We start from the raw sequence: 23,323 nt of genomic DNA, 5'->3' as shown, positions 1-23,323 counted from the left end.
TGTGCAACTAACCATCTGCATCTCAACCCCACCAAGACTAAGGAGCTTGTGGTGGATTTCCGCAGGAGGAAATCTGCCCCCACACACATTTCCATCAACGGTGTGACTGTGGATGTTGTCCAGGATTACAAATACCTTGGAGTATACCTGGATAACAAACTAGACGGGGCCAAGAACACTGAGGCTGTTTGCAAGAAGGGCCAGAGTCGACTCTATTTCCTAAGGAGGCTCCGGTCATTCAATGTATGTAACATCATGCTGAAGATGTACTACCAGTCGGTGGTAGCTAGTTGACCCTAAACTGCACAGTATCCTGGATAACAATGCTCACCCGCTCCACCAGGTGCTAACCGTGAGCAGAAGCACCTTCAGCAACAGACTCATTCCCCCCCCGGTGTAACACAGAATGCTTGAGGAAGTCTTTTCTTCCTGTGGCCATCAGACTCTATAACTCATCTACCTCCGGTTGCTAGAGGGACAGTGGAGACACTGTGTCCTGAACAAATGTAACTTTATCATTGTTTAACCAATTCTCACTTTATCACTTTTTTAGTTGTACTGTACCTTAGTTAATCTATGCTGATAACAAATGCTGCTACAATTTTCATTACGTTTAACACTGTTACCACTTTACTCAATCGCTCTTCATCACTTATTTAGTTTGTGCTTATTTTATTTCAGTTTATGCTGCTAAACTGAACTGTGCATATTGTTGTATATTGTATATACCTACCTTTTTAAACTGCATTTTTCAACCTTTTTATTTTTATCTTCCTCTATTCTATTTTATTTATGTTATTTTTATTTTTACTCTTACCCTGTATTACTTTCCCACCTTTGTATTCTAACTATTGCACAGCAATTTCCCTCGGGATAAATAAAGCTTCTTGAATCTTGAATCTTGAATTAAGCTAGTAGTTTAACTAGCCCACATGAAATTCACGACTCCCCAATACCAGATATACTATCAAATCCAATGGAGCAGATTCATTGTTTTATTCTGTCATGGGATTGGGACGGAACAAAGTGAAAATCCTCAACTGTGTCTCCCTGTAGCTCGATGGTGTTTTGTGCCCAAAATGCAAACTTCAAGGCAGCGCTGCATGGAAGGCACTCCTGCCACACACTAACACACACATACTGTTGAGATTGTGTTTTCTCATCTTTTAGTTTAAGTTGTATTGTCTCATTTGTTAGAATAATATTCTCCCATATTATATTATTTATGACCAATTTATTTTATCCGCCTACTTTGTGAGTCACACATGCAACGTGGCCTTTATTTTTTTTGTGTAGAAAGGCATTATGGGTTATCTGGTTGGTTGTTGAAGCTGAGCACTTGCCATGGCTACTGATGATTTTCCTGGGGCTGTGAAGAAATGAATAAACACATGGAAAGATGTCTATCTGTATTTCATTAATATGGCAAATGAAACTGGAAACTCAACAGGTTATGGGCCCAGGCGGGATCCAGGAGGAGGAAGATGGCAGAGGTTAGTCTTCTACGGAGATGAAAATAACTTTGAGCTGTGGGAAGTAAAGTTTCTTTGACACCTGAGCTGTTGGGCTTAAAGGACACGATACTTTCAGAGGATGACCCAGATCCAGCAGAGCTAATTCAATACCTCGATGACAAAAGCCTGTCGTTGGTGATAAGAGAGGCAGCAGATGACTACAAGTACTACAAATATTAAGGGACCATTACTCGATCCGGACTCTTTTAGTCTCATTAATCCACAACAGTCAGTTTAGATGCACAGAACAGAACGGGACCGAACCACCGGCAAAATCCCTGTCCAGCTCCCGCCGCTGCAGGTATAAATCTGCTTGTTTCTTAAGGTGGGGGGGTCGTGGTGGGCTCTGCAGTGATTGGCTCTGGTGCGCACGTGGCCACAGTGTGCAGTGGTTGGCTCTGGTGCGCACGTGACTGTGGTGGCTCCGGTGGACAATGCTTGCAGAATTTGTAAAGCATTTATGAAATAATTTATTCACGCTATCATTGCAGTCCAAGCAAATGCTTATTGCACACCACTGAACCACACAGCAGCCATGTTGAAAGTCTCAGGTCAGTCTGATCCTGATCCGCAGAGATATTTGAGGAACATACACACACACACACACACACAGACAGACAGACAGACAGAGATTCCTTGTATTATAGATAGATTACTGTAAATGCGCCAGAATTAGCCAAGAGGCTATTTTTTATCTGTAGTCCCTAGACAGATGTTAAAGTCACCCTAAAAACAAAACAGAATATATAAAAAATAAGATTAAAATTACAAAATTACTAGCCAGGGCAATCTACAAAACATGCACAGCAGTTAACAAACATGACAAAATAGCATATATAACATCATTTTAGAAAACATCATTCAAGACGCAAGACACATCACACCACAGCATGCAAAGCAGAAGCACAAATACAGAATGCATGCAACACAATAAAAACAAGACCACAATAAGACAGCACGCAGTAAAAAGAGAAGATGGCTACAGGTTCAGCACAGATGGACCGAGGACAGGAAGGTGTAATCAAGTGTTAGTGCTGACAGAGCTGAGCACTTCAAAATCTCTTCAAATGAGCTCTGAATAAACTATAGCTATGCAGGTCTCTAATAGTTGCTGGGATGGAATTCCATTCTAGTGCAGCTCTAACAGAGAATGCAGACTGACTAAAAGAACTTTTCCTAAGTGGAATAATACAGTCTCCTCTTGCTGCACCTCTTGTGAACCCATGTGCAGTTGTTCTTATGTTGACGAACTGTCTGAGCGGAGGAGAGGTGGAACCATGTATAATCTTGTACATAAGACAAGTATTTACATATTTAATCAAATTGTCCCAACTCAGCAGGTTATATTTTTTCCTAATATTGAGCAATGATGAAAATGTACTGGTTTCTTGTCAAGGATTTTAACTGTTCATTTATACAGAGATTCTATTGGTTTTAGATAAGTGTTACTAGCCTGCGACCAGATAGTTAAACAGTAGATGATATGGGAAAAAACCATAGAATGCATATACATCTTAGCCGCCTCTGTTGACATATAATCTCGAATTAACCTGAAGTTTGAGAGATTGAATTTGACCCGGTTACAGACCTTTTTCACCTGAGCCTTGAAAGAAAGTTTAGAGTCAACCAAAACACCAAGGTACTTGTATTCAGATACAACCTGTAGTCTCTCCCCTGATACAAAGATATCCGGCTCAACACTAGGACTGTTCTTCTTGGTGAAAAACATACATACTGTTTTAGAAACATTCAGCTGCAAACAACATTGCTTTAACCATGCTGTTACATGAGTCATGGAGTTTGTAAGTTTATCAGCAACCTGTGTCATGCTGCTACCATGTACATAAATTACTGTGTCGTCAGCATACATTTGGATGTTGGCATCTGGATATACATATGGTAAGTCATTGATATATAATGTAAATAGAAAAGGACCCAGTATGGATCCTTGTGGGACTCCTGTGGACAGATGAAGAGCAGCTGATTGATGATTCTGTACCTGAACCGACTGAGATCGATTTGACAAATATGATTCAATCCACAATCATTAACGTTTGTCCAGTTCAAGAGTAAACTACGGAGCTACGAAGAGACAGAAAAGTTCAACACTAAAGTAAAATCAGACAATGTGATGAAAGCAGACATATCATCTATCGTCTGCTATGGATGTGGAAACCGCGGCCATATCTCGAAAGATTGCTGCCAAAAAGGAGTCCAAAAATGCTGCAGGTATCACCGAAGCTCAACACACAGTGATGATACATGCAGAAGAAAGACCAAGCACAAAGATGATGCAAAACAAGCAGCAGAAGGACAAGAAGACCAAGAGAAAAAACAAACATTTGTATTCAAGGTCAATCAAACATTTCTGCCAGACAATATCAAAAGAAACGGACTAATGGTAGATTGTGGAGCAACATCACACATCATAACTGAAGAAAGCACATTCACAAAATTTGATGAGACCTTTGACCCAAATGCACATTACATGGAGCTAGCTGATGGAACCAGGATGAACAACGTGGTACTAAAACGAGGGGATGCAGAGGTGTGTTTGCAAGACAAAGAAGGAAGATGCGTCAAGGTCACACTGAGGAAGGCCTTATTCATCCCATCATATCCACAGAACATTCTCTGTGAATGCAGCTACAACCAACGGAGCCAAAGTCATCTTCCAAGAGGGGCAAAATGAACTGTTACACAAAGATGGGACCATTTTCCGCATACAGCTGTATGAGAGACTGTACTACCTGAAAACGGTAAATACCAAACAATGTGTTGAAAATACTGAAAATGATATGATGTCCAGTAACAAAGTGAGTTTATCTTGTGAGGTCAAAACATGGCATGAGATTCTGTGACACTGCAATATTGATGATGTCTTGAAATTACCAAATGTAGAAGATCACAGGTAACACCAAGATAGACTGCAGTGTCTGCACTGAGGGTAAATTCACAAATACCAAAAATAAGAAAACTGACGCAAAAGCTAGTGCACCCCTGGAGCTAGTACATACAGACTTACAGGTCCCATTGATCCAATGGCTCAAGATGGACATAAGTATGCATTTTCATTCACAGATGATTTTTTCAGGTGCCGTGTTTGTCTACTTCCTTAAAAACAAAAGTGACACGACTCTGGTTACAAAGAAATTCCTTACAGACAGTGCACCATATGGTAGGGTCAAGTGTGGAAGATCAGACAATGGCACTGAGTACATGAGTGATGCTTTCCAATCACTGATGAGAGAAAAGGGTATAAGACATGAAACATCATCTTCCATACTCTCCTCATCAAAATGGTACAGCCGAGAGACAGTGGAGAACCCTTTTTGAAATGGTAAGATGTCTCTTATTAGAGAAGGGATTACCAAACGTATTGTGGCCCTAAGCTGTACAACATGCCTCTCATGTCCGAAACAGATACAATGACAGGACCAAAAATACACCATATTTCATGTTAACAGGAAGATAACCAAATCTGTCGAAAATGTGGGTGTTTTGAACAGAGTGTTATACCTACAAACATGATCATAAGAAACCAGACCCCAGAGGTGAGAAAGGTATAACTGTTGGGCACAGTAAGAACAGCCCAGCATACCTGATCTACAACCCGCACACAGAAAAGGTGTTAAAAAATAGACTGGTGAAGTTTACTAAAAGGAACAGTGTTGAACATCAGATGCAAACTGGATCTGATTCAGAAATCCAGGGTTATGAAAACAGAAATCTTTGCACTGAGAACAGTACCGATGTGACACAGAGTAAAAAGGAGGAAAATCTGACCACAGACCATACAGATGAGCAGTGTTGGGGCTCGTTACTCAAAAAAGTAATATATTACACATTACACATTACTCTCAAAAATAGTAATGCCTTACATCAGTGGTCCCCAACCACTGGGCCGCGTACCGGAACCGGTCCGTGGGTCGTTTGGTACCGGGCCGCAGAGAAAGAATAAATACGTTATGTTAGAAAGCCCACACTGTTTGTGTATTGTTGACTTGTTTTGTTGAGTTGAGTTCGATTCAGTAATATATTGTTTCTGTAAGTTCTCATGAATGTTGTTTACTTTTCTCTCGGTACAGCGACGAGTATACTGTAATTTCCTTTGCCCTTTCCAAACACTCACCTGTACTTCCCTGGGTTTATTGCTGTGTGTAAATGCCAGAAGGTGAGTTTAATTACGTTGTACTTTCTAACAGGGCCGTGCAGAGACCTTTGGAAGGGCAGGTGCTCAAAGTTAAAAGGGGGCACATAGAGCCCGAATTTTAAACACCATACAGAAACATACCTTGCAATATAACCGGTTGAATGGTAGCAACCCATATTTATAAAGAATGTAACATGGAATCACAACATACCATATAATTGTCCACACCTCATTATATTTGTTAGAGACCAGTGCAAAATTAGTCTCTGTTTTACCTGATGGGTACATTGAACAGCTTCTGTTGAGGGGGTTGGTGAGGAGGCTGCTGCTGCTGATATTGCTGGAGGTGGGCTGTATTGATCTGAGAGTGTAGACACTAAAAAGAGCATGGGAGAGATAGTAGCTGATTAAACAAGTGTTATGTGATCATGACAAGATGCAAACACATTTAACAGCAACAGGAAGTTACAGTTACAACTGCAACAAAGAAAAATGCCACTTCGATGTGTAAAAAACACAGAGAGACAGACAAACACAGACAGACACACCCATCCCTCCTCTATTCTCTTTCTCCCATTATTAATGTGCCACTTTCAGTTACAGTTACAGTTAGTTATACAATATGAATACATGTCTGTTAAATACAGGATGAAACATTTCATGTTGAAGTCATGTTTGTGTCAAAACAAGTAAAAAATAATTAAATGATATAGAAATCATGTTTTTAAATATTTTTGTGCTTTTATTCAGTTTGAATATCGACTTCGCGCAAGACAGCAAGGTTCTACAAGTTCTATAATTTGTATGCATATTATATTTAATTTGTGTGTAGATGTTATAAACAAACAAGTACTGATACGTTTAAATGAGAGGTTGAGAAAATCAAAATTCAAATTCTTCTATTATTGTTGTATTTATACTGTAATAGTCCAAAATTATGTGAATATGCATATTGCATAGTTTTAGTGAAATAACATAGTCTATGCCTCACTGGCTCTAGAAACATAGGAAAAAACAGCTTGACAGTAAAATAAAACATGATATCTCTCTAACGCACTTTGACCATGACAAGAGAAACATACAGAAACAAAAATACAAAGCCTGACATACTTATCCCCCAAGTACGCTGTGTGTGGTTAACTGGCGGCTATAACTTGTGAGAGGTGTGTGTGCAGAGTTGGACAACACAGACGATGCTCATTGCTCACTTCACTTAGTCAGTCGTCTTGCAAGAATACACGGTGCACAAAGGGAGTGCACAAATGAATACCGCTGCAAAACCTACTCACAGGACCAATTGTTTACTCCCTCGGGTCTTCTTCGGTCTCGCGAGACTAGCAGTGGCCGTCTCCAGCAGCTTAGCGATTAGCAGCAAGGCAAGTCTGAGCACGTCAGGGTAGTAACGGCAGAGTGAGGGCACGTTGTGGATCATGTGACCGACCAAGGTAGATCTAAATTATTGTTATTTTGTTTTATTTATTACTATTTTGGGCCACACAGACAGACTTTCATACACACACACACACACAAAAAAATAAAAAATCCCTTTGACAAAAGGGCACTTTGGGCATCAAGGGGCAAAGGGGCAGGTGCTCCAGCACCCTCCGCCCCCCCCCCCCTGCACGTGCATGCTTTCTAAGATGGATGCTAATGTTGTCTTAAGTGTATTGTTTAGCATGGGCTTATGCTAGCTTATGCTGGTGTGTGTTGTTCAAGCTAATAAGCTAAATTATGCTGTCTGAGTGCCTCGTGTGAGGTGATTGGTTTAAGTTATATGATATGTATGATATATGTGAGTACTGAATACAGACTTATGTAAGTTTTTCTTATTGAGTTTGTGCATCATGTATGGTGTTTGCTACACTGATTGTTACTTTGTATTATTATTACAGACCACAGCTAAATAAATCAACCTCAAACTGGACAGCTGTATCCGTGCTCTTTAACTGGAACACCAACCCGATATCTTGCCACTCTAACCAGTTATACTCCTGGAGACACCGCATCTCTCCTTTTTATGGTCCTTCGAGCCGGATTAGAGTAACAACTAAGGTATGGATCCTACAGCTGACCAGAATGAGCCTGCACTCTAACGTGCTTCGCAGAGAGAGCGACACCCCCCAGCTTACCTGAGTGACTATGTGGTTGCAACTCTCCCTTCAGAGGGACACACCCACAACACACAACAAGCTCTCTCCACCCAGAGGTCACAGAGCCGAAAAAACATGCTCATCTCAGAGGAGCTCTAACTCCAGGTCCACACGGTCATCTCGCTCATCCACGGGCAGATTCCCCTCTAATATTCTCTCAGAGCTAGAGACGGCCCAGCTTGAAGAGTGAGTGAAAGAAATGGAGCTTGAGGAATTACAGCAGCACATAGAGGAGGATCAACAAATCGACCATGAGTATCAGCGACTTCAGACTCAAGCTAGAGAAGCCCAACAGCTACAAGATGAAGCCATTAGGACACAAGAGTCGCTAACCAGACAGCTAGAGAGGCGACGACAGTTAAAGAAGAGAGCGAATGAGTTGGAGATAGCCAAGATGGTTACTTCTCTCCTCAGAGAGAGAACACAGGACCCTGGGGGCGCTAGATCCTCACCATGTCCTTCAGATCATAGCGGGGCAAGTAACCTTGCAGCCCCACCTCCAGTGACTATGGCACCATCTTCAGCGAACCAACCTGCGGCTCCGCATCCCGTGGCCCCGGCTCCGACTCCAGCGAATGTGGCCCCGGCCCTAGCTCCACCTCCAGTGGCTGCGGCTCCTCCTCCAGTCAGTGTGGCTCTGCCTCCTGCACAGGATCCATTTCTTCCCCCACCATTACAGTCTGCTCTTCCTCACACATCAACACCTTCTAGTTTAGCGCCTGTGAACTACAACTCAGCCCCTACTCCAGATTCAGCTCATTCAGCACAGTATCACCCATCCAGTTATGCCTACACCTATCCTGTCCAGACAGCGTCGCGCTTCGCTTCAGCCTTGCCTCAATCCAGTCCACAACAGCCACAAATAGCTGATGCGGTCCCATTCATTGCCACATCCTACGGCATCCCCAGTTTCTAAGCTTTCCAATGATGTCTAACACACGGAAATCTGATAATATTTGAAGAAGTTGTGGCCATTTGAATGTATGCACATCTCAAAAGCCTTTAGGGAGAAAACAGTCCTAGAACATTTGCAATTCTCACAGCAGGAAATTCTCACCCCCTGGCTAGTCAACACAATGGTGCTCATTTGCATCTCATTTAGATAAGCCCTACCCCCAACATTTATTCAGTGACATCTGGTATCTGTTAGCCTGCAGGGCAGAAAGTATTGTAGTGGTTTGAACAATGGTTATCAAAAGCAGTTGTCATGTAGTTAATGTTGATGTAGTGTTATTTTCCTTAAGCACTTTTGTGGACTGATCAGAATTAGAAGGTACTATATTGAAATGGAAATGCTTTTATTACAAAAAGCCCCTGAATATCATTAATTAATACACAGGATAAGATGTTACAATCCCTTGTGCCATAATCCAAGGTTTAAACCACATCTACACATCTACAACCACATGTGTATTGTTTTGGTGCTCTATAAGTGAAATTAAATTGCAATTGAAATTTAGAAGTGCAGTGTAGATGGATCAGTCTGTTGCTGAATGAGCTCCTGTGGCTGATCAGCACATTTTGGAGAAGGTGTGAAGGAGAGTCCAATTATTTGGTTATATCACATCTGCATCCTCTTCTGCATACTCTTCTGTGCTGTGACCCTTGGCGCTGGGCACGTGATGTCTCTTGCCTCGTCAGCACAGAAAGGCCTGATTTTTTCATAAAGATAGGTCTGCCTGTCAATGTTCAGTCCAGGTGGGGCAAGGACAGGAAGACTGTCAACATGGGGCAGAACCGCTGAATCGCGCAGTAGCTGGAATGCAACAGGTTCTGCATTACAGTGAGTTCTTGCAAGCACCACACCTGGTCTCTTGGCATCAAAGCTGTGACATAATAAGCACATAACAGGGCACTTTAAACATGGCTAGCTATTTTCTCATAAAACACTATCATGTCCATGAAATTATTTTTTATATTTACACAATGTGAAAGTTTCAATACAAATACCTATAGTGCTGATAGCTTTCGGAACTTGGGAATCAGATGCTTCTGCCAGTCGAAGGTCTCGACTAACACTCTGCCATCCGCATTTCCAACAAGCTGTGGGATATTGAGGTGTCTCTCGGGAGAGCTGTTTTCCACTACCTGGTGACAAAAAAAGAACAGAAGAAGAAAAAAAGATCTTAAGTTAAACGTTTCATTGAAGCAAGAACAGAGAACAGCACTGAAGTCATTCATGTTAAAAGCTCTATGTTGACTTTTCTTTACACAAGCCCAAAACTGTTCAGCGAAAAATGAAAACTAACCTCAGCGATGTCTGCCAAAGTGTTGAATCTGGTCTTCATATATGCTTGCTTGATTAGTCCAAAGCCACAGTCAGGGGAAAATTTGGTGTGGCCAGTAATAAGGAAGTGGATGTCAATTGTCTCATGAAGCTTGTGTCCAACCCGCCAGGCAGCGTACCAGAGCATGAAGTTGTTTTTGTTTTGCCCACTGCAGTTGTCACAATGAAGATCCACATCTGTTTCTCCAACTCCGAAGTAGCTGAAGAAATGATGCATGTAGCTGATGACTTCATTGCTCCCCTTACTTGATGACATGCCTTCATCAATCAGGAAATTCACCTGTTTTTGCAGCCCTTCACAGGAGACACCAAAAAGGCCACATTTCCGTGGAGTCAGGAAGTACATTGGCCCAGGCTGAAGAGGGTTGAGGGAAAGTGTATCTGAAGAAGACAGAGGGAGAGAGGGAAAGGGGATTAGATTAAATGAAAGACATTGTGTCTATTCATAATAGATTACTATATTGCTGCTATTCTGCATTTGCACTATTATTAGGCTACTTATTCTCCATGCACTTTATTGTACAGTAACGCTTGCCGTGTGTGTCTGCTGCAAACCAAATCGCCCTTCAAGGGACATTTAATAAAGTGAAGTAAATGATGTGTGATAAATAGTACCTGCTGTGCAAAATTAAAACGGTAATGCATCCTGATCTTCTTGCTTGCTGATGGGGAGGGTCCCAAAGACAACTTAGAGTCAGCACATGTCTTTCTGCAGGCAGCAGTCATCTCGTTGTACACAGCCCTCTCTTTTTGCACAAGGGCAAGATGATCGTGTTGCTTCTTGACCGCTTCAGACTTTCTATCATCTGGGAGGTTTGCACTTCATACCAGCTGCTCGTTATTGTTTTGGCACTGCCAGCAGAGATCTGTACGTGGCCTGCAACTTCTGATGTGTGGGAGAAGCTGGTTCCACAGTGCTTTGAAGCTTGATTTGCAAACTGCACGCTCATCTGAAAAACAGATATTACTTACGATTAATTTTACTGTAATTGCTAATATTACTTCACATTACTTCACATTACAAGCACTCAATTCGAAATAAATGTTTACACATACCACACTCCTTAGCAGACTTCACGTAGAGACCCCAAACTGAGGCCTTAGACACATGGGTTGGCAGCAACTTAACTCCCTATGCCCAGGATGTTGGCCAGGCAGCACGATGGCATTGTCTTCTGGATAGTTTTTTATAAATTCCACAACTCCGTTGATAATGCTGCGGCTGATGAACCTGGCTGGCCTTGGCTGTGAGTGCTTCTTCCTTAACCATGGTCTTGCCCCATTCTCCTCAAAGTGTTTGATTATATCAGTCAGGGTGACTTTGCCAATTCTGAAAAAGGAAAACAAAGAAGTTTCACATCATGGGTCATACTAACAGGCACATTGTCACCTGACTCTGGATGTATTCATCCAAACTGTTCCTCAAGTAGGCTAGTTGCTAAACATTAGCATCACAGTCAATTCAAGCAATGCTAACAGGCACATTGTCACCTGACGGTTATGGATTTTCTCCATTTCGCTGTCTTTATCCCCTCCACATGTTACCGTAAATATAGCGTCTGATATCTCACGCTCCAGCTCCTCTGCTGTGAGGCCGTGAGATTCTTCCTCGTCTTCATCTTCGGCTAAGGTCAGCTGTAGATTAGGCATGTTCTCCAGTGTAATGCAGTCGCTTTCATCGTCAGTGCACTCATCAGAATCAGAAGTGAAATAATAACCAGAAGTATCCGGCGCCTCGCAAAAGTACTGCCATAGATTTGCGCTGTAACAGCCACGATTTAGCTCTTCTGCAATGCATTTTTCCTGGTCCATCTTCATTCAGGGATGAAATGCAGCTTCCAGAAGTGGCAGAACTTATGCTGGGGGCTGCATAAGTAGCCATGCGGTTCGCTACTAACGTGCACCTGATTGGCTGAAAAAAAAAAAAAAGCCTGTGAATGGTCAAAGGTAGCCAGTATGCAAATGAACTATATTGCCGCACACGCCCAACAATGCGCCAGCATTTCCTGAAACTCTACCTGATTTCAAACACAAAATGTATACTTTTAAGGCAACAATACTGTTATCTGAAACATGTTGTGGCTTCTTCATGATCTCAACTTGCACATTCTGCAAAAAAAACGAAAATCACTAATTTAGAAAAAAAACGATAGTTTCTTTGTTTATGTGAATTCCTCCCAGCCGACTTGCTGCTGGTTTTGCCGTGGCGCGTCACAAATATCAAGTACTACTTGGACACCTGAAGCTACAGAGTGCGCTCCAACTAGCTAAAGCCTACATGCACGACCCAAGGCCATATACAACCGCCATGCAGGCTCTACAGGACAAGTATGGTCAACCCCGTCAGCTTGTCCAAAGTGAACTGGGTGCTATCCTGAACACTCCAGCCCTCAAGTTTGGCGACTCTGAAGCTTTTGATGCATTCGCCTTATCCATCCAATCACTGGTAGGCATGCTTAGAACCCTGGAGGGACAGAATGGCTACGAACTGCGATGTGGGTCTCATGTCGACCGACTACTGAGCAAGATGCCGCCAAGCTATCGTGATGGGTTTGTGGAATACTGCCTGAATCAAGGTATTCTTCGGACAGGTACCGACCAAACTTACACCTTACCGGATCTGAGTTCCTGGCTACAGATGAAATCCCAAGCTAAGCGCATAGCAGGTCGAGCAGCTTCACTTTATAACCATGAAGCACCCAAGCCACTGAAGAAGGACCAACGTCCCTTTAACAAATTGAAGGATAAGTCGACAGCATTCCTTCTTACTGCCAGTGGCTACCAAGGCTCCAAAGGATTGTCTGCACAACCAAAGTCCTCATCCAAACCCAAACCATACTGTCCCCACTGCGACAATAAAGAACATTTCCTGAACGCTTGCCCAGAGTTCAAGAAACTGAACACAAACCAGATTGTGAGCTGGATAGCGGATGGAAAGCGGTGTTGGAAGTGCGGACGATCTCACAAGCCCGATGTTTGCACCCTTAAACGACCGTGCAATACCTGTAAGGAGCAACATCTAACAGTACTGCACGATGCAGTCCAGCAAACCCAGCAGAGTGTGCTTATGGTGACCGCTCCGACTGTAAAGGTGTACCTGGATAGACCAAACAGATCCCCCAAAGTGATGTTGAAGATTGTAAAAGTCTTACTTCATAATCAAGACAGAGTACTAGAGACCTATGCAGTACTAGATGATGGCTCGGAGTGAAGCATCATCTTGCCATGCGCTGTGCAACACCTCCCCGCACTGTCTGAAACACTTACCCTTCGAACTGTTCACCAAGAGGTAGTGCAGCTTTACGGTGCATCAGTTGCCTTCTATGTGTCCTCCCTGCCCAAACCTGAAGAGAAGTATCTCATACGTCAAGCATTCACTGCTGACAACCTGGGACTCTCAGAACATTCTTATCCAGTGAGAACTCTCCAACGGAGATATAAGCACCTCCGCAACCTACCTTTGCCTCCTGTAGACCACGCTCAACCCCTGTTGCTCATTGGATCTGACATGCCTCATCTCCTGACACCCATAGAGCCGGTGCAGTTGGGCCCCTCAGGGGGACCCATCGCAGTCCACACCAAGCTTGGCTGGTCACTTCAAGGTCCCACCTGTATTGACCAAGTTCCTGCATCCAATCAACAGTGCCTGTTCACAATGACAGTCTCACCCACCACTGAGCTCTTCAAGAACGTTGAACGTCTTTGGCAGATTGATACACTGCCTTATATGAGCGAGAAGTAGCTCGTCTGGTCCAGCTACCTAAGCTGGAAGATACCGCTGAAGATTCACCCACCTGAGTGGCCTTTCTACCTTGGTTTCGACTGTCTGTGCAGACAGTCGGGGGCGGCTGTGTTAGAAAGCCCACACTGTTTGTGTATTGTTGACTTGTTTTGTTGAGTTGAGTTCGATTCAGTAATATATTGTTTCTGTAAGTTCTTATATGTCCTACGTTATTGAATGCACCATAGCTGTTCCGACGCACTGCACCTGCGTGTGTGAAGTGTCCTGCACTTGAAGTGTCCTACGATGAATGTTGTTTTCTTTTCTCTCGGTACAGCGACGAGTATACTGTAATTTCCTTTGCCCTTTCCTAACACTCACCTGTACTTCCCTGGGTTTATGGCTGTGTGTAAATGCCAGAAGGTTAGTTTAATTATGTTGTACTGTCTAAGATGGATGCTAATGTTGTCTTAAGTGTATTGTTTAGCATGGGCTTATGCTAGCTTATGCTGGTGTGTGTTGTTCAAGATAAAAAGCTAAATTATGCTGTCTGAGTGCCTCGTGTAAGGTGATTGGTTTAAGTTATATGATATTTATGATATATTTGAGTACTGAAATACAGATTTATGTAACCTAAGTTTTTCTTATTGAGTTTGTGTATCATGTATGGTGTTTGCTACACTGATAGTTAATTTGTATTATTATTACAGACCACAGCTAAATAAATCAACCTCAAACTGGACAGCTGTATCTGTGCTCTTTAACTGGAACACCAACCCGATACCTTGCCACTCTAACCAGTTATACTCCTGGAGACACCGCATCTCTCCTTTTTACGTTATTTTATTTCCGTTATATTGACGATCATACTCGGAAAGTTGTTTTATTTTGAAAAATGGATTCTCTTTTGACAACATCCGTCTCTTCCTCTTGGCACGCTTGACATGTACCTGTTTCAGTCACGGACCGGTATACCCTAAAGCTGAGATTATAGGAAAACAAACGCCTTCGGAGAGCTACTTTGCAAAGAAAAAGGAAACGGCCCAAAGTTGAGACGGAAGAAGAGGGAGATAGACAACTGTATTGAAGTTGGCTGTTAAAGTGGCTGAACTGCAGCTGCAGGGATGGTGAGTGGACAACTGCTATAATTTTATTATCGCGGAATCACACGCGCCAAAATTTGTCGTACATGAAACCAGTCCGTGGTGCAAAAAAGGTTGGGGACCACTGCCTTACATTACATGATTACTCCCTGAAGAAAGTAATTAGTTACATTACTAGTTACATTACTTGTTACATTCTTTGTGTGTGCGTGCTGTCTCTGTAGGTGCTTCGTTGAGTTTGAGGTAGTGTTAGCAGCGGTGGAGAGTGAAAGTGTGCACCTTACAGTCAAGTTATTTTCCTTACGTTCAACAAATTCAAAGTAATGTTTGTATCTCCAACCGTCAAAAGTGGCTTTATGCAGTCTTCAGGCAAGTCGCATGCAGCAGCATGTTCTGCTCGTGATGTTGACGCTGCCATTGTTATCCCATCTCCCCTTGCGGGTGGCGACAAACCAATCGGTGATGGTAAAAGATACCTCGTGCCAAACCCCAACCAATCACTGTTCCATTATTGAAAGCCCCCGGCCCCGGCCCCGGCCCCCCCAGCCTGTTGCATGTGATGTGTGCGACTAGCAATGTAACGTAAGCAACGAGCTTGGCAAACTGTAATGTGATTACTACATTCAGAACAGTAAGGCCTTACACTACTCGTTACTGTGAAAAGTAATGTAATTACAGTTACTGCGTTACACCCAACACTGCAGATGAGTCACAACTTGATGAGACAACAGAGAACATAGTCCATGATAAAAACAAAAACAGTGCAGTTCCTGAACCTTGTCACAGTCAAAACCACCACCAAAAGAGAGAAAGAAAACCTCCAATATACTTAGATGACTATGTAAGAGATGTTAAAGATAAAGATGTAACCCATGCAAGTGTTGATTATTGTTACAAGACAGTTGTTGGGATTCCCCAAAACTACACAGAAGCACTGAGGTCACCCGAGGGGCCAGGATGGGAACATGCTATGAAAGACGAGCTCAACTCACTTAAAGAAAATAACACATTTGAACTGACCTCTCTCCCCAAGGGTAGGAATACAGTGGGGGGGAAATGGGTCTATACCATTAAAGAAAGTGATGAAAAGGGAAATATATTTAGCCCAGCAAATCTCCCTTCAGTGCGAGCACTGATGCAAGTAGCAGTTGTAAATGACCTACTTGTTCATCAGATGGATGTGAAAACGGCATACTTGCATGCCCCAATAGAGGAAGAAAATTTCTTAGAACAACCAGAGGGTTTTATAAAGACTTCAGACACAGGAGAGAAACTAGTTTACAAACTAAAGAAATCAATTTACGGACTAAAACAATCAGGGAGAAACTGGTACCAACTTCTGAATGATCATCTAGAAGAAAACAGCTTTGTGAGAAATCTATCTGACCACTGTGTATATAGAAAGCAGATAGGAAATGAAACAATTATCGTATTAATCTGGGTGGATGAATCTATCATTACAGCTAGCAATGATGATCTGCTGAACAGGTTCAAAGAGACCATGAAATCCCAATTCAAAATGACAGATCTGGGGAAAATATCATTCTTCCCGGGCATTGAGTTCAAACAAAAGGGAGAGGAAATCAAAATGAGTCAGAAAAGGTACATCCTAAAAATGCTTGAAAGGTTTGGAATGTCAGACTTTAAACCTAGATCTACCCCATGTGAGCTAAAAGTGGAAAGTGGCAACGAGAAGGAGGTTAACAGCAATGAGGTCGCAAATCCCAATGAATACCTTGAAATTGTTGGCAGTCTGACATATGCAATGACTTGTACCAGACCGGTATGGCGTCATTTCATTGCCAATATCCGCGCGCATAAAACCATAATCAGTGCGCATAAAGACCACTCTCTGAGCACTCGCGGTCACTCTCTACGGGCTTGCTGTCTCCCTCTTTGCCTCCTGCTCGCTCGACTCTGCTGAGTTTTGGCACTCTGGGGGCGTGAATTGAAAAGACGGCCCCGCGACGGTGTTCTAATAGGAAATCCATGGCAAATAATTTAAATTTTGATTTGAATTCATTGCAAATAAATGGAATTCTATCACTATTTGTTAACTATTCTTACTTATCCCAAACTTACTCTATTCATTGATGCATAATAAATCACACGGTCTTGATTTTCCCAATGTATTTAATACAACAATGAATTCCTTAAAAACAGTATCTAAAGAAGTCAAACAGATCAGCACGTCAAGCTGTTTGTGTCCTTTCTGCTGTGTTGTCCTTGAATACAGTCTTCACCAGGTGTGCTGTGCTGCATGGGGATGCTCTGATCGCTGGGAGAAAGGCGTGTGCATGTATGGCTTGAGACTTTCAACATGGCTGCTGCGTGGTTCAGTGGTGTGCAACTAAGCATTTGCTTGGACTGCAATGATACCGTGAATAAATTATTTCATAAATGCTTTACAAATTCTGCAAGCATTGTCCACCGGAGCCACCACAGTCACGTGCGCACCAGAGCCAGTTACTGCACACCGTGGCCACGTGCACACCAGAGCCAATTACTGGAGAGCCCACAGCCACGCCCGACCTCCTGATTCAACGGACGCACTGGTGCTTCACGTGACCGTGGTTGTACCTGCAGCGGCGCGAGCTGGAGCGGTATATAGCCAGCAGTTCGCTCCCGTTCTGTGCATCTAAACTGACTGTTGTGGATTAATGACACCAAACGAGTCCGGACCAAGTCTGTTCCGGTCTGAGGAGATCCGATCCGCGAGGACAACAAACTGGAATCGGAATCTGTGGATGTTCGTGTGTAGCTAGCTGCTACACGACACACTCTTGATGTAAGTTAACATTTGGCCATAAAATCTTCACTCCCTTAGCCCTATACATTCTGGATGTCTGGATACTGTCTTCACTCATCTGTAAGTTACACTGTCTCAAAGTGTTTCTCCAGGCATAACTTCATGCTGGTGCGTTTACAATTTGTTTACATTATTAATTGCCACTGCCTGCTAAAGTTGTTCATCCGGCTGGATTGTTAGCAGCTAACGTTAGCTAAGCCGCGTTTGCTAAGGCTAAAACATCGCCCTGTTTCTCACATTTCTAACGTTACCTTCTTACTGGCCTGTTTGCTTCTATTGGCCCATTTTGCTTGCAATTACCGTTCGGGTATCTGAACTATAAGGGGCCTTTGTTACTTTCTCAGTTCAAAAGTTAGCCTTCTGTTATGCTTGGTTGGTCTTCGTGCTAGCATGTCTGGTGCTTGACTAACGTTGTTCATCCGGCGGGGTTGCTAGACGCTAACTAAAGCGTGTTTGCTAAATCTAAATCATGGCCCTGTTTCTCAAATTTTTACCTTCTTACTGGCACGTTGGGCTTCTGTAGGCCCGTTTTATTTTGATGCTTAGAATTACCGTTTGGTTTTCATAACTATTATAGCCTTTGTTACTTTCTTTGTGCGAATTCCCCAAACCCTGCTTAGCTCTTATGGCTGTTACCACCCCATTAACTTTGAATTGAATGGTTATTGCGTTGCCAATGCTTGAATCATGACAACCGGAGTTGTGTTAACACATTGAACCATATTGCATTTTGAGAGGGGCTTTTGTTTATACTGTTAGTTTTGAGGAATGCTTTGGCCTGGAAAACCTCACTGCCTCACCTAGACCCCTACACGCGACTTTCAATGCGGCATTCAGGGCATGTTTTGGGCTGGAAAGTGTGTGTGTCAGAAAGTAGTCATTTTTACACTGAACAGCAGGTATGGGCACTGCTTGGCAAATGTTAATTTCCTGTCCTGCCTTTGTGAAACCAAGGGGGTTTATATTCCCTGTTCTAAATAAGCCATCTCCTTGGCAAACTGAGTAGACTTGAACATGTCAATCACGCCTAAAGGAATAGCCTATCAGATTGTCTCAAATCAGATGTGCTCACTTTACATATGATCATGTAAAAAAATATTTTTCCTAGCCGTAACATACCTTGAATATGTTCAAAACTAGGTAAAGACAAGGAACTGAATCCTGTATTTTTTCTTTTCTTTTGCAGTCCAATTTGATATTCACTTACCTGTGGGTGTTAGATAGATAGAATTACTTTAATGATCCCAGACTGGGAAATTATTTAAATGTTATTTATTATATATTTATAATATTATTATTATATTATATCATTATTATTATAAATAATATTATTTAAATTTAAATTATTTAACAAACACAGAACAAACACGTCAGGCAATGCGCCGTGCACGTGATGCTGAGTCAGTTGAAGCACGAGATGCCCGCCAGGCCAGCGACGCTGCACTCCACTCAAGGCTCCGTGCGGCTGAAACCGACAACCAACGGACCACTCGACTGGCCAGCAATGCAGCACTCCAGTCAAGGCGCCGTGCAGCTGAAACCGACAACCAACGGGCCATCCGAGGTCCAGCCGCTACTGCATTTAAAGGGAGTGAGTGATTAGTAACTGGGTGCCAGCTCTGTCAATCACTCACCTGGCTCTGCTCTTCTGAGCGCTCTCCACCTGTCTCTCCTCCTGCAGCCGTGCCCCGACCACCGTCACCTCCACAGACACTGAACTGAGAGGTGTCACCCCAACATGCCTTACCGTTTCCATCTGCAAGTGCGAAACACTGCTCATCATTTCAATTTACTGCTCCGTGGTGGAAAACTAATACAACAGTATGTATGTGACATGATGGCGAAAATTGAGTCACAACGTCTCAACTGGATTCGCCACAATCAGAAATCTATCAAGGCAGAAAAGTAATTGTTGATGCCCTGAGTAGTGACACTGAGCTAATCCCAGGACACCAAACCATCCTGCCACCCACAATTTATGGATCACCAAGATGGTATGCCAAAGAATTCCAAGACGCCATGGCCTTGGTCAGAGTCAAAGGCAAGCCAGACTTCTTCCTCACCTTCACTTGCAACCCTAACTGGCCTGAAATAAAAGGATACATTTTTGAGGGTCAACAGACCCACCAAAGACCAGACATCATTGCCAGAGTCTTCCACATTAAGGTGGAGGCTCTCCTCACAGACATCCTGAAATATGACATTCTGGGACATGTGGATGCATTTGTGATAGTGAAAGAATCTCAGAAGAGGCATCTTCCTCATATATGTATGCTCTTCACCATGGTGCCACGCGACAAACCCAGGACTTCCATTGATATTGCGTTGTGTCTGCAGAGATTCTGGACAAAGAAACAAATCCAGAATTGCATTGCACTGTCACATCACACATGATTCATGGACCATGTGGACAATGGAATCGTGACAGTCCCTGTATGGTTGACAGAAAGTGCTCCAAAGACTACCCCAAACAATTGAGGCAAGACACATGCTTCTCAGACAACTCTTACCCACTGTATAGAAGACGAGCTGAAGAAGCGCCTGGCTCTCCCATCTCATCAGAGGGGGCATTAATGTGTCTGTCAATAATGCATGGGTTGTGCCATACAATCCATACAACCTTCTGCGATACAATGCACACATTAACCTCGAAATTGTCTGTGCTGTATCCAGTGTGAAGTACCTGTACAAATACTTGGAGAAGGGTCCAGATCAGTGCCTGGTGAGGTTAGACACAGCTGATGACACCGGTGAGGAACTTCGTCGCGATGAGGTGACACGCTATGAGTTTGGCCGTTACATCACTGCATCTGAGGCGTACTGGCAAATATACAGTTTCCCCATCCAACGAAAACAACCACCAGTAAGGATGCTGGCAATTCAACTAGAGGATGAACAAGTCATCACGTTTAATGATGACGGCGCTGCCCAGAACCTACTGAACGCAGGGCCACCTACCACTACACTGACTGCCTTTTTTGGAGCCATGTCTCTACATCCACACATGCGACACATTGTGTACCCAGATGTATTTCAACACTTCACGTACACACAGAGCACATTTCAACTGCGGAAAAAAAGACTAAGTTCCTACGGTGACCGCATGGCTGATACTGTTGGACACATCCCAATGATTGCCTTCAACCCACACACTGCAGAACTGTTCTATCTTCGCATGCTTTTGTACTGTGTGCCAGGACCAACTTCATTCAGAGACCTCTGAAAAGTTGGAGATGTGATGATGGACACATATTTTGCAGCCTGCATTGCGCATGGGATTGTTGACAATGACAATGTGTCATGACTGTAGATCTGTTTGTTGTGTTCTTGTCTGGTTTTGTCTTGTGGTTTCTTGTATTTGATTTCCATGTCTTTGTTTCTTGTCTTGTGTCTTGTTCTTCCATGCCCTCATGTGTCCTTTAAGTTCTCCTGTGTATTTTCCTATGTTCCCTCTGGCTCCCTCTGTCTATTGCTTTGTTCCCTTCATGTTCCCTATGTGCTCCTCCCCTTCGTTATCTCACCTGTTGGTCCAACCTCACCTGTTCCTCGTCTTGTCATCAGTGTTTGTGTTTTTAGTCTCTGTGTTCCCTTCACTCCTTGTCTGGTCATTGTTCTTGTCAGCCCCTGTCTACGTCCATGTTCTTCATGTTCTTCAAGTCCCGTTTTGGTAGGTTTTGGTTTTGAGCTTTCCATGTTTGATTTGAACTTTTCCTTTTTCTTTGTACTTTGTCTTGCTTTTTAGTTGTTACTTTGCCTTGCTGTTTTTGGTTGCTACTTTGCCTCTTGCCCCCGTTTTGTCTGCTTCTGTTTTTTGTCTTCAGCTTTAAAATAAAGCTCACTTTTTGTTTCCCCATATCCTTGCCTCTCGTGTAACTGCATTTGGGTCCACCTTCCCCTTTCCATAGTCTTCCCTTTAACCCCCCGCCTGACACAATGAAGTAGATTCTGTTATGGAAGAGGCAGCAAATGTGACCTTTGGCCCAGCACTGCGTGAAGTATTTGCCAACATGCTCATGTTTGTACTAAGAGGAGAGCACTTGCAGTTCTGGGAAAGGCACAAGTGTGTTCATGGTGAAGACTTCATGCACAGGGCAGCGGTGAATGAGCCTGATGAAAACATTCTGAATCAAGTGCTACTGGACCTCAAGGACCAAGTTGAAAGACATGGCTTTACACTGAGTGGACACTTCGGCCTCCCTAAACCTAATCCACTTCACGACCATAATCAGACTCCCCGCATCATCCAGCACGAGATTGAGCATAACATGGAAGAACTTAAGGCTAACAGTACTCACACAGAAAACAGACTTAATCACGAGCAGCAAACTGTTATCAAAACAGTGATGGAGAGCGTGGAAAAGGGCCTTGGAAAGATGATAGCACTTGATGCAAGTGGCGGTACAGGAAAAACTTTCATATTATGCCACATCCTCAACAAAGTCCGTGCAGAAGGCAAAGTGGCTCTTGCAACAGCTGTGAGCGGCATCGCAGCTACTCTACTGCCGAAAGGCACCACCTTTCACAGCAGAACAAAATGTCCTCTCATTCTCACTGATGAATCCACTTGCAGTGTGAGTGAACATGACAGCACTGCAACACTCATTAGGATGACATACCTCATGGTCGTGGATGAAGTGACGATAATGGATCGCCGTGCATTAGAAGCAGCAGATCGTACATTTCAGTGGCTCCGAGGATCTGCCGAACCATTTGGTGGCATCACAGTGGTCTTCAGTGGCGATTGGAGGCAAATCCGTACCGTTGTACCACACGGTAGCCGCATCGAGATCATAGGAAGGTGTTGCAAGAGCTCATACCTATGGAAAAATGTTGAAACTCTTCATCTAACAGAAAACATGAGGATCTCTCAAGCTGCAGAACATCAACAAGCTGAAGAAGACTTTGCCAGATTTCTCTTAGACCTTGGCGAGGCTAAAATTTCAGTAGTGCCAGAAGAGGGTGAGTTTGCCATTAAACTCAATGACACACTGACAATTCCTGGTGACAAACTGAAAGACATTGTCCTTTGGGTGTATGAAGACATGCTGGCCAACATTTCCAGTCCAATGTGGCTATGCGAATGTGTCATTTTATGCCCAACTAACTCTGAAGTCAACATAGTAAATGAGTACATGACCAAGATATTTCCAGGAGAGGAACATGTTTGTAACAGCGTTGACACTGCAGATTCTGAAGGTCACCATATGCACCCAACTGAGTTTTTAAATACACTCTGCCCATCCGAAATGCCTCCTCATCGCATAACTTTAAAGGTGGGAATGGTGATCATGCTACTGCAAAACTTTGACCAACAAAATGGACATTGCAATGGCTCAAGATACATCATAGAACAAATACTGCCACACCTCTTAGTTGCAAAATCTGTAATTGGTGTCAATGCCGGACACGCTCTCTTAATTCCACGAATCACCCTCATACCATCTGACAACATCTTTCCATTCACCTTGCGACGGAAACAATTTCCAGTGAGACCCTGCTTTGCCATGACTGTGAATAAGTCACAGGGTCAGTCTTTAGAACACGTTGGTGTTTTCTGCACAAGAGATTTTTTCAGCCATGGACAAT

At 43.2% G+C, this 23,323-nt stretch overlaps 1 long non-coding RNA gene and 1 pseudogene across 1 annotated transcript; one reads left to right on the top strand and one right to left on the bottom strand.

Moving 5' to 3' along the window:
• Nucleotides 1-9,780: 9,780 nt before the first annotated feature.
• LOC115571453 (uncharacterized) lies at nucleotides 9,781-11,286 on the bottom strand. The gene is made up of 4 exons (XR_003981934.1): nucleotides 11,161-11,286; nucleotides 10,720-11,054; nucleotides 10,067-10,485; nucleotides 9,781-9,905 (listed from the first exon to the last, which is right to left on the bottom strand). It is a non-coding gene; the product is annotated as an uncharacterized LOC115571453 (long non-coding RNA).
• A 7,868-nt stretch (nucleotides 11,287-19,154) lies between these two features.
• On the top strand, nucleotides 19,155-20,960 carry LOC115571458 (uncharacterized; annotated as a pseudogene).
• Nucleotides 20,961-23,323: the final 2,363 nt, after the last annotated feature.

The sequence above is a fragment of the Sparus aurata genome, chromosome 20 (genome assembly GCF_900880675.1).
Source record: "Sparus aurata chromosome 20, fSpaAur1.1, whole genome shotgun sequence".
NCBI classification, from domain to species: domain Eukaryota; kingdom Metazoa; phylum Chordata; class Actinopteri; order Spariformes; family Sparidae; genus Sparus; species Sparus aurata.
Note: the sequence above shows the minus strand (reverse complement) of the source record. Positions and strands in the feature narration are given on the sequence as shown.